The sequence below is a fragment of the Myotis brandtii genome, unplaced genomic scaffold, assembly GCF_000412655.1.
Source record: "Myotis brandtii unplaced genomic scaffold, ASM41265v1 scaffold1053, whole genome shotgun sequence".
In the NCBI taxonomy this organism is placed as follows: domain Eukaryota; kingdom Metazoa; phylum Chordata; class Mammalia; order Chiroptera; family Vespertilionidae; genus Myotis; species Myotis brandtii.
The window spans coordinates 251866-261543 of NW_005353549.1; the positions used below are offsets into that span (position 1 = coordinate 251866).

At 38.6% G+C, this 9678-nt stretch overlaps 1 long non-coding RNA gene across 1 annotated transcript; it reads right to left on the reverse strand.

The window, feature by feature from the left end:
• Positions 1 to 2848: 2848 nt before the first annotated feature.
• On the reverse strand, positions 2849 to 4501 carry LOC106726231. The gene is made up of 2 exons (XR_001362261.1): positions 4379 to 4501; positions 2849 to 3625 (listed from the first exon to the last, which is right to left on the reverse strand). It is a non-coding gene; the product is annotated as an uncharacterized LOC106726231 (long non-coding RNA).
• Positions 4502 to 9678: the final 5177 nt, after the last annotated feature.

Sequence of the window (9678 nt, forward strand, 5' to 3'; positions counted from 1 at the left end):
AATATGTTCTGGCCTCCCCCCAAATCCTCTTTTCTTTCACTAGTAGCTTCCTTGCCCCATCCTGCTTTCTATAAAAACCTTCCTGAGAAGACTCCCTGACTTCCCCTAAGGCAGCGGTTCTCAACCTGTGGGTTGCGACCCCTTTGGGGGTCGAACGACCCTTTCACAGGGGTCGCCTAAGACCATCGGAAAACACATATATAATTACGTATTGTTTTTGTGATTAATCACTATGCTTTGTGTTCAATTTGTAACAATGAAAATACATCCTGCATATCAGATATTTACATTATGATTCATAACAGTAGCAAAATTAGTTATGAAGTAGCAACGAAAATAATTTTATGGTTGGGGGTCACCACAACATGAGGAACTGTATTAAAGGGTCGCGGCATTAGTAAGGTTGAGAACCACTGCCCTAAGGGAAGGTGACCTGGCCTGAAATAATTCATTCTTTTCACTTCTTAGTCCCACCCTTTTCTGCCTATAAAAACCTTCCACATATACAAGTCCCTCGGAGCTCTTCTAGTTCCTAGATGGGATGCTGCCTGATTCATGAATTGCTTAATTAAAGCCAAGTAGATCTTCAAATTTACTCAGTTGAATTTTGTTTTTTTAACACTACATAGTAGTTCCTCCATCTGCGATTTCCCTTTTCGCAGTTTCAGTTACCTAGTCAACCACCATCCGAAAATATTGGAAAATTCCAGGAATAAACAATTATTTATGTTTTTAATTGCTTGCCATTCTGGGTAGGGTGATGAAGTCCCCTTCTATTCCATGCTGTACATGCTCCCCACTGTTTTCCCATTTCCCCCTTAGTTCTTCTCAGGTAAATAAGTGGAAATCCAGTTTTAATATGTGTGCATGGGGAATTCAAATGAGCAAAAATTCCAAAGACAGTAAGGCAAAATGAGATATATGTCGTTTTTCAGAACTACAGAAGAAGTTAAGGCAAATCACGGGGAAATTAAAAGACTTCATGTTTAGCCTGGCCGGCATGGCTCAGTTGTTGAACATTGAACCAGGAGGTCACGGTTCGATTCTTGGTCAGGGCATATTCCTGGGTTGCGGGCTTGATCCCCAGTGTGGGGCATGCAGGAGGCAGCCCATCAATGATTCTTTCTCATCATTAATATTTCTATTTCTTTCTCCCTCTCCTTTCCTCTCTGAAATCAATAAAAATATTTTTAAAAAAATAAAAATAAAAGACTTAATGTTTAGTAAACAAATGTACGTTGGACCACTTTGAAACAATGGGACACAGAGAGGACTTTGATCCAATGGGCTTTCCTAGGTTCCTCCCTATCATACTTAGTTCAGATTAAAGTATGGTTACCTATGATGATGGCCAATATTAACTTACCAAGAAAGCTACCTGTCTTATGACCTAACTAGACCCAAGAATTGATTTGACAATATCTAAAGATTATTGTCAATATCTAAAGAATATTTGGAGTCTGTCTTAGTCCGGATTCCCCGAGATGGTAATCTGCATGCTGGGGGCTTATGAGGGATTGCACTGAGTAGCAGCACATCCAGGGGTGCCAGAGAAATAAAATTGGGCAGAAGTTGAACTGCAAAGCAGCTGTGGGAGAGACATCAATCAATCTCAGAGCCAGTTCTGGGGCTGAATCATAACTCAATGATTTTTTATCTATTTAGTTTCCATCAAAATAAATTCCTCTGTCATTCCCACATCTGTTTTTTTTCCCTCCACTGTCTTAACTAAATTCCTCTTCTCATTCCTCAATCTTAGTGATGTTTCTTATTCCTCAATTATTTTTCATACTGGTTTTCAGTTGGAAAAAAAAATAATTTTTACCTCAAATGATACCTGCATAATTTTGGGATTGACATTAGGCAGGGGCTGTCTGAATATGAGCTTTCTGAATTCCAAAGAAAACTCAAGTTTTACATGGTTTTTAAAACATGTGACAAAAATGTCAGTGATAGTATCTGTAAAAAAATGTAGAACAGGCCAAAAAAAGATCTCTAGGCACTGAGTTACAAAATCAAAGAATTTTCAAGCAAGTTGAGATTACATAACCAAAACCATTCATTTTAAAGACGAGAAAACAGGAATCCAGAAAGATTAAGTAATATGTTCAAGGATATATTTAATTATTATTCATTTATATACTTATAAATCCTGTGTGTTATAAAATATAGCCAAGCATTTATATATAGAAGAAATAAATAATTTAAACAATATTTTATTTTATTAATGGTACAAAAATCATTTTTGCTTTTACTATTAATAATATTTGGGATGAGTGCTAAGTGAATATACATAATTATTTTTTAAAATCTAAGGTTATCACTTTTTGATACAGCAAACCAAAAGTTGAGTTTTAAGTTCAGCTTATTTTGAAACTTGGTTAAAAAACAACAAAGATATGTAGGTCCAATATTCATTTTTCAATTCTATCCACTTATTCAAAAGTTTTTGTTGAAAATTAGTAATTTCCTCCTTGTCTACTATTGATTAACAGTTCTTGACAAGTAGGTGTGAAGGTGCTATACTTTAAAACTTTAAAAAAGTGACTGAATCCCACTGAAGTGCCTCATTTTAAAGGGATGATTTTAAAATAAGTTAGAAAAGTCTGTCTCTAAATGTGGAGATATGAATTTTTATAGATGATATACTTATACTTATTTCAAATATAAAATTAATCATTTCCAAACTTTTATATATATATTAATAAATATGGTTTTTGTTTAATGCATTTGATTTATTGTTAAAATATTCTATGAACTGACAGATTAAATGTGAGAATGTTTGTAAGTATCCACTAGGTGGAGTAATTCTAATAGTCACTTATCAAAATAAGGTCAGCATAGTTGGAACTTTTGTAAAAACTTTTTATTAAAGATTAATACATACACATTTTACAAATAATCCACTCCAAAAGGATAACAGTTCTAATTGTTAGAGCTAAAGCTATAAAACTCCTAAAAGAAAACATAGGAGAAAATATTTGTGACCTTGGTTTAGGTAAAAATTTCTTAGGACACAATAAGCATGAACCATAAAAGACAACATTAATAAATAAGACAATAAAAATTTTAAACTTCTGGTCTCTGAAAGATACTATGAAAAGTAAAAGCCACAGACTAGGAAACAGTGTTTCCAAACCCCATATCTGATTAAATCCTTATATGCTGAATGCACAAAAGAACTCTAACCAGTCAATAATAAGGAAGCAAACAATCTAAATGGGAGAGGGGTGGACACAACACTAAAGGAGAAAGATGGATGACAAACAAGCACATGTAAAGATGCTTACCACCTGTCCATAACTGCCATAAGGAATAGATGATCTGAAATTCATTGCCTTCTATGACATGTAAAGACAGGGAAAATCCTTCTGGTGGCACCATAAAACAAGATCTGACCGGCTATTCCAAAGTACAGGTATCTGAAATGTGCCACTCCAAGGACCAGTGTCTGCACTTCCAGTTTGGGTAGCTCTGCTGCTTGTGTTCTAAGGGCATCATAGAAGGCCCTACCTCTAACCACAGATGAGTGCCATGAGTGCCTCACCTATGCCAGGCACAAATTTGTACACTGCTCCAAGCCAAGGAAAATTCCTCATTATCTACTCATCAAAGAGTATTATGCCTGGAAGTAAACAATTTTACATACTCAATGGGAACTCAATGGGAAGATGCATATTTTAACTTCTTCTATGAAACAGCACAGAGGCTTTTGCAAAATTTTTGGGTAATAGGTTAATAAAGACAAGAAACATTTCTTTAAGACCCATGGCCACCCCAGAAGAATCAATACAAGGGAAAACAGAAAAGAATTACTATATGCTATTTAACAAACATTTATTAAATAACCATGTGCTGGGTAACATGTTAGACACTGGGGACAAAAAGTTGAATAAAATATTAGTCTCTGCCCTAAAGGAGCTTCAAATCTATTTCTGAGGATAAGAACAATAACATCATACATTTGTATAATACTTTATAGTTTACAAAGTATTGTCACATGTTGCAAATTCATTGCTCTATTATGGACTATAGAGACAATTAACAAAATACAAAGTGCTATGGAGGTTTAAAGGGAAGGGGTTTCTAGTAGCTGGATGGTAAGAGTGGGATGAGAAGCAAATACTTCAGGGAGAAGGAAGCAAGCATTTCAGGTGAGCTTTGAAAGGTGGACATAGTTCAATAGACAATGCTTGGAAGCATTTGTTATACTAACTTGTGCATAAAGTCAAGAGAATGTTAGAAACATTTAGGGAAAACATGAGGAGCAGAATTTGGCTGCAAGAGAGCAATAAAAGAAAATAAAGCTGGAAATAAAGTTTTAGGACTATATGCTTAATTTATCCAGATTTTGGGCTAGCAAATTAAATGAATGTACCTTAATCTGAGACTTAATCTGAGTTTAGCTCCTTCAAAAGAATTCCTATTGCCTTAGCTGGTTTGATCAGTGGTTAGAGCGTTGGCCTACAGACTGAAGAATCTCCGGTCCCAAGTTCGATTCCAGTCAAGGTCACATGCCCAGGTTGCAGGCTTGATCCCCAGTGGGGGGTGTGCAGGAGGTAGCCCATCAATAATTCTCTTTCATCGTTGATGTTTCTATCGCTCCTTCTCCCTTCCTCTCTGAAATCAATAAAAATATATTAAAAAATAAAAAAGAATTCCTCATTTATTTTAAGCTATCCCTGTTAGGTTTCCATCAAATTCATTTGACTTCTATGTCTTCCTCCAAAAATATTATCAAGACTACCCTTTTCCTAATCACTCATTAGTCAATTCATATACATTTCTCCTCTCCCACACAGAAGTTGTCTCTAGAATAGTGAAATATTGACTATTCTACTTATTTCCCTCTTTGTGGTTCCTGGTTTTCTGTAATGAGAAGAAAGTGTTTAAATAATACAAACCTATTTGTGTAATAAAATCTTTACCTTAGATTAAATCTTCTAAGATTATTTTTATACTAGAGGCCTGGTGCACGAAATTCCTGCATGGGTAGGGTGCCTAGGTCTGGCCAGCGATCAGGGCTGATCCTGGCCTTCCTTTGCTCTGCGCCGCCCCCTGGTGGTCAGTGCATGTCATAGCAAGTGATTGAACTCTGTCTCCTGGTTGAATTCCCAAGGGGGCAGTTTGCTTATTAGCCTTTTTTAAAAAAAATGTATTTTATTGATTTTTTACAGAGAGGAAGGGAGAGGGATAGAGAGTTAGAAACATCAATGAGAGAGAAACATCGATCAGCTGCCTCCTGCACACCCCGTACTGGGGATGTGCCCGCAACCAAGGTACATGCCCTTGACCGGAATCAAACCCGGGACCCTTAAGTCCGCAGGCCGATGCTCTATCCACTGAGCCAAACCAGTTACGGCTAGCCTTTTATATACATAGATAAAGCTTATGTTATTTTTCTACAATCTAATATCATGCATATTCTTTTGCAATTTACCCATTATTGGACATATAGATTATACCAAATTTTTGAAATGATGAATAATGAAGACCAGTTAAAATTAGATGAAAATATAACTCAGTTGGTTAGAGCATTGCCCCAATACAGCAAGGCTGCAGGTTTGATCCCTAGTCAGGGCACATACAAGAATAACCAATGAATGCATAAATAAGTGGAACAACAAATTGATGTTTCTCTTTCTCTCTCTCCTTCCTCTCTCTCTAAAATCAACTAAAGCTTAATCTATATTTTTTCAAAAAGTTAGATGAAAATAAATTAGTATAAAACAAGTGCAATCCTGTTCTGGGGGTTGGGCGGGGGGCAGTGCTGGGATGGACAACAATTTTTAAAGATGCATAAAACATTACAAACCCACCCACATAACCAAAATGACATGTTGTCTGGCTTGCTGCCCACCAAACTACCTTTGGTCAAGTTATTTTCAGCTGAAAGTAATGTTACACTATGTGCTGAGTACTATGTATGCTAGGCAATGATTGACAGAAAAATGAAATACCTGATCTTTATCCTCAAGGAGCTAAAAGACTAGTAAAGGCCCTAGGCAACATAAATGGCGCCCACTATCTGACCCTATCTGGGAGGAGCCAGGAAGGTATCCTTGAGGATAGTAATTAAAGTGAGCCCTGAAGGGTGAAAGAGTTACTCAAAAGGAGGACTCAGGGGAATGGGAGTGTAAGAAGATTTCCAGGCAGAAGCAACAACCTGTGCAAAGATACAGAGTCAAGAATGAATTTGGTATGTTGAGAAAATTCTAAGTGATATATTTCAGCAAGAAAGTAGGGGCATATGTGTATGGGATTTGGAGGGGAGAACATGAGAAGTTATAGAAGTCTACAAAGTGAGTGTGCTCAATACGGTACTCTAGAGTGCAAGAAAAATTGTAATTTTTATGTTCAGTTTATTTTTTAATTTTTCTTATGATGTAATTTATATTAGACCTAATATTAGAACAATAATGCAAACCATAAATTATAAAATATAAAATCTGCTGTATTGGGAATGATGCTCAAAATTGCTTTTCTGTTTCAGGGTATGAGTTGAATGACATTTGGAGACAACTGCTCTAGGTGAAGGGAAACCGAAGGGTTTTAAGGAGGGAAGTATGGCAACAAGATCTAACCATCGGCAGCAGGGTGGAGGACGGTTGATGGGAGAGCATGCAAGCAGTTCAGAGGCATTAGTCAAGATGAGAAATGATGAGGCTGGATTAGGAAGTTGCCATGTCTTTGTAAATTTCTTGGACTAAACATGAGAATGAATGAAATGTGCTCCAAAGTGGGAGGGTGGGGAAAAAAAAAGAATGGGGGCATGTCAAAAGGACACAAAAAACAGCCTTTTTTCCTGATAGCCAAAGCTTGGAACAATTTAAACAACAACATAATGACAGTACTGGGTTATATAACCTAAATAATAATATAAATATGGGAGAAAGTGGTACCGGAGAGTCAAATTTCCCCATCACTCGTGAGAATGAGGTTCTTAGGGTACCTAAGAGTTTTCAGAAACCCCCACGGGAGAATGAGATGTGCAAAAAGGCTTTATTTGCATAAAGTTACATTCCTTGGGTTCCAAAGTGCCTTTCCAAAATCCATAACCCCAGTCTAAGTTGTGAGAAAACAAAGTTTACGATAATATTTCCTCTCTCATCATCTATTGTTCCAGTCTTCCTTAATGGTAAACATTCTGATTTTTAGCTGAGCACATGGCAACCTCGAACATACCAGAATATAACCTTCAGGTTTCCTTCAACAAGGTATTTTCTTAAGGCTGTGTTCTAGTTAGCAGGAGGTAGGCAGAAATAGGAAATGCAATTTCTATAAAATGTCCTTAAAGGGAAGCCATGTATGTGCCTTTCTTTATCTTCCTTTTTCCAGGTAGGAATGTGACTGAGGGCTGGAGATTGGGCAACCATCTTGTATTGGGGGAAATGTTATCATGAGGATGGTGGAGCAAGAGGCTGGAAGCCCAATCCCTGATACTGTGACAGCAGCCCAAGCCTTGGACTGAGTACCTGCAGCTGAACCTAATTTGATCTGATACATGGAGTCATGCAGAAGCACAGTGCCATTGTGTAGAGTTGTAAGAATGAAAAGTGACTGGATAAAGGCACAAAGCGATTGAAGGGTAAACTCAGTCTGCTCTCTCCTTTCCAAGCTCGGAACAGTGCTGTGTTCATCAGGGGGCTGATATACCAGCGGCCCTGCGAAAGAGTGAAATTTTGTCTAATCTCTAGATCAGCAGTTTCCAAAACACCACCTGCATATTAGACCGAATATTAGAACAATGTGGTGGAGATGGTGTTAGGTAGTTCCCAGATGTACTTTGAAAAAGTATTTAATATTAAATTAAATGGGTTTATATCTCATGGCAATTGGCGCTCCATTGTGCAAGTTCAGAACTCACAAGAAGAAAGGAGTCTGAGGGGCAAGAATGAAAGTGAACAGAAACTCACCAGCATTATTTAGTGGCTGGAGTACAAGCTCTGAAGCCAGATTGCCTGTGTGCAAATCCTGGTTCTCACAGTCACTAGCTGTGCCATTCTGAGCATGTTCCTTAACCTCAATGCGTGTCAGTTTTCTATAATAGCACTTAATACACAAGGATGCGATGAGGACTTAAGTGATTATTACAGTGCCTAATGCAGTGATGGCAAACCTATGACACGCGTGTCAGAGGTGACACGTGAACTCATTTTTTTGGTTGATTTTTCTTTGTTAAATGGCATTTAAATATATAAAATAAATATCAAAAATATGTCTTTGTTTTACTATGGTTGCAAATATAAAAAAATTTCTGTATGTGACATGGCACCAGAGTTAAGTTAGGGTTTTTCAAAATGCTGACATGCCGAGCTCAAAAGGTTCACCATCACTGGCCTAACGTAATGAACACTGAATGAATGCAAGCTATACCACCATTCTGGGGATTATTTAGCAATGGAGCCAGAAACTAGTCCTGTATAACCTCTGCTGGTTGAAAGCTTACTCTATGCCGGAAATTATACATAGCTGCCCTTTGTTTTACTCATGGGCAAACGAAGGCTTAGAACATTTCAATGACTTTCCCAAGGCTTTACAATGAATTCTAGCCCAGCCAGAATTCAGATTGGTTGGATTCCAAAGCCATGCTTTTTAACTTAGGTAAATAAGGATCAAAGACACGGCCTGAAAAATTTCACAAACTTCCTTTGATATGATTTCAAATTCCCCCACTCATAACCTGTCCTGTAGTAGCCAATTCTCTCAAACTAAACAGGTCTGTATGGGCCCAGCCAGACTGGCTCCGTCGGTGGATTCCTCTCTCTAAGCATGTCCTCAGGTGAGGGAAACCAATCCATCAATCCAAGGTCTGTGGGGGAGTGAAACAGGGTAGGCTGGAGAGATAGAGATCAACCACTGGGAGGGTGAGGAAGTCTTGGGAAATGGCCAGAGCGGCAGCCTGAACTGAAAACTAGTGAGTCCCTGGGACACGTGGCAAAATGGGACCGGAAAGTGCCTCCTGGTGATTGATATGAAATAGCCGATTCCCAATGTTCCAGAACTATGATTCAGTGCTTCCAAAATCTTGTTGCGTTGTAAACCACAAAATTAATCCTATAATTCAGCAACTTTATACTTTCTAAATTATCACCTACTTGATGCAAGCATTGGGAGAATTTAGGCATTTAAATTGTTTTTTTTTTAATAGCGTCCACATCACGCCTGTTAGGCAAGGAATCTTTGCCTTGCTTGCAAAGCTGTCATTTCAACAAATTTCAAAATGTTGCATGCCGGTGCTTTGGTTTTTGCCAATTTCCAGAAAAGTAACTTTACCAATTACTTTAAACATATCTCCTCCTTTTCAGGACGGAAAACAACGTCCGGCAACGATACTTCATCTTTACCAAAGTTATCTTTATTCATCAAAATCAACTTAACATCTCAGGAGGGGAACACAAGTCCATGAATCGGGTGGCAAAGTCTGCTCCGCCGATGCCGGGCGAACTGGGAGATACGCCTATCATGTCGCTGGGGTTTGGCGAGAACGAACACGTGCCGGAGCACCTCCCAGTTGCTTTTGGGTGTCAAGAGCCCAGAGCTCCCACCCAGCCACGTCGCTGCACGTGCTGGCTCGTGCCGACGGCCCCGCAAGTCCGTCCTGAGGGCGGCTGACTCACCCGGCCACGCACGCGGCTTTGGAGTCTCCGGAGGCTCCTGGGGAGGCCCGGCTACCGC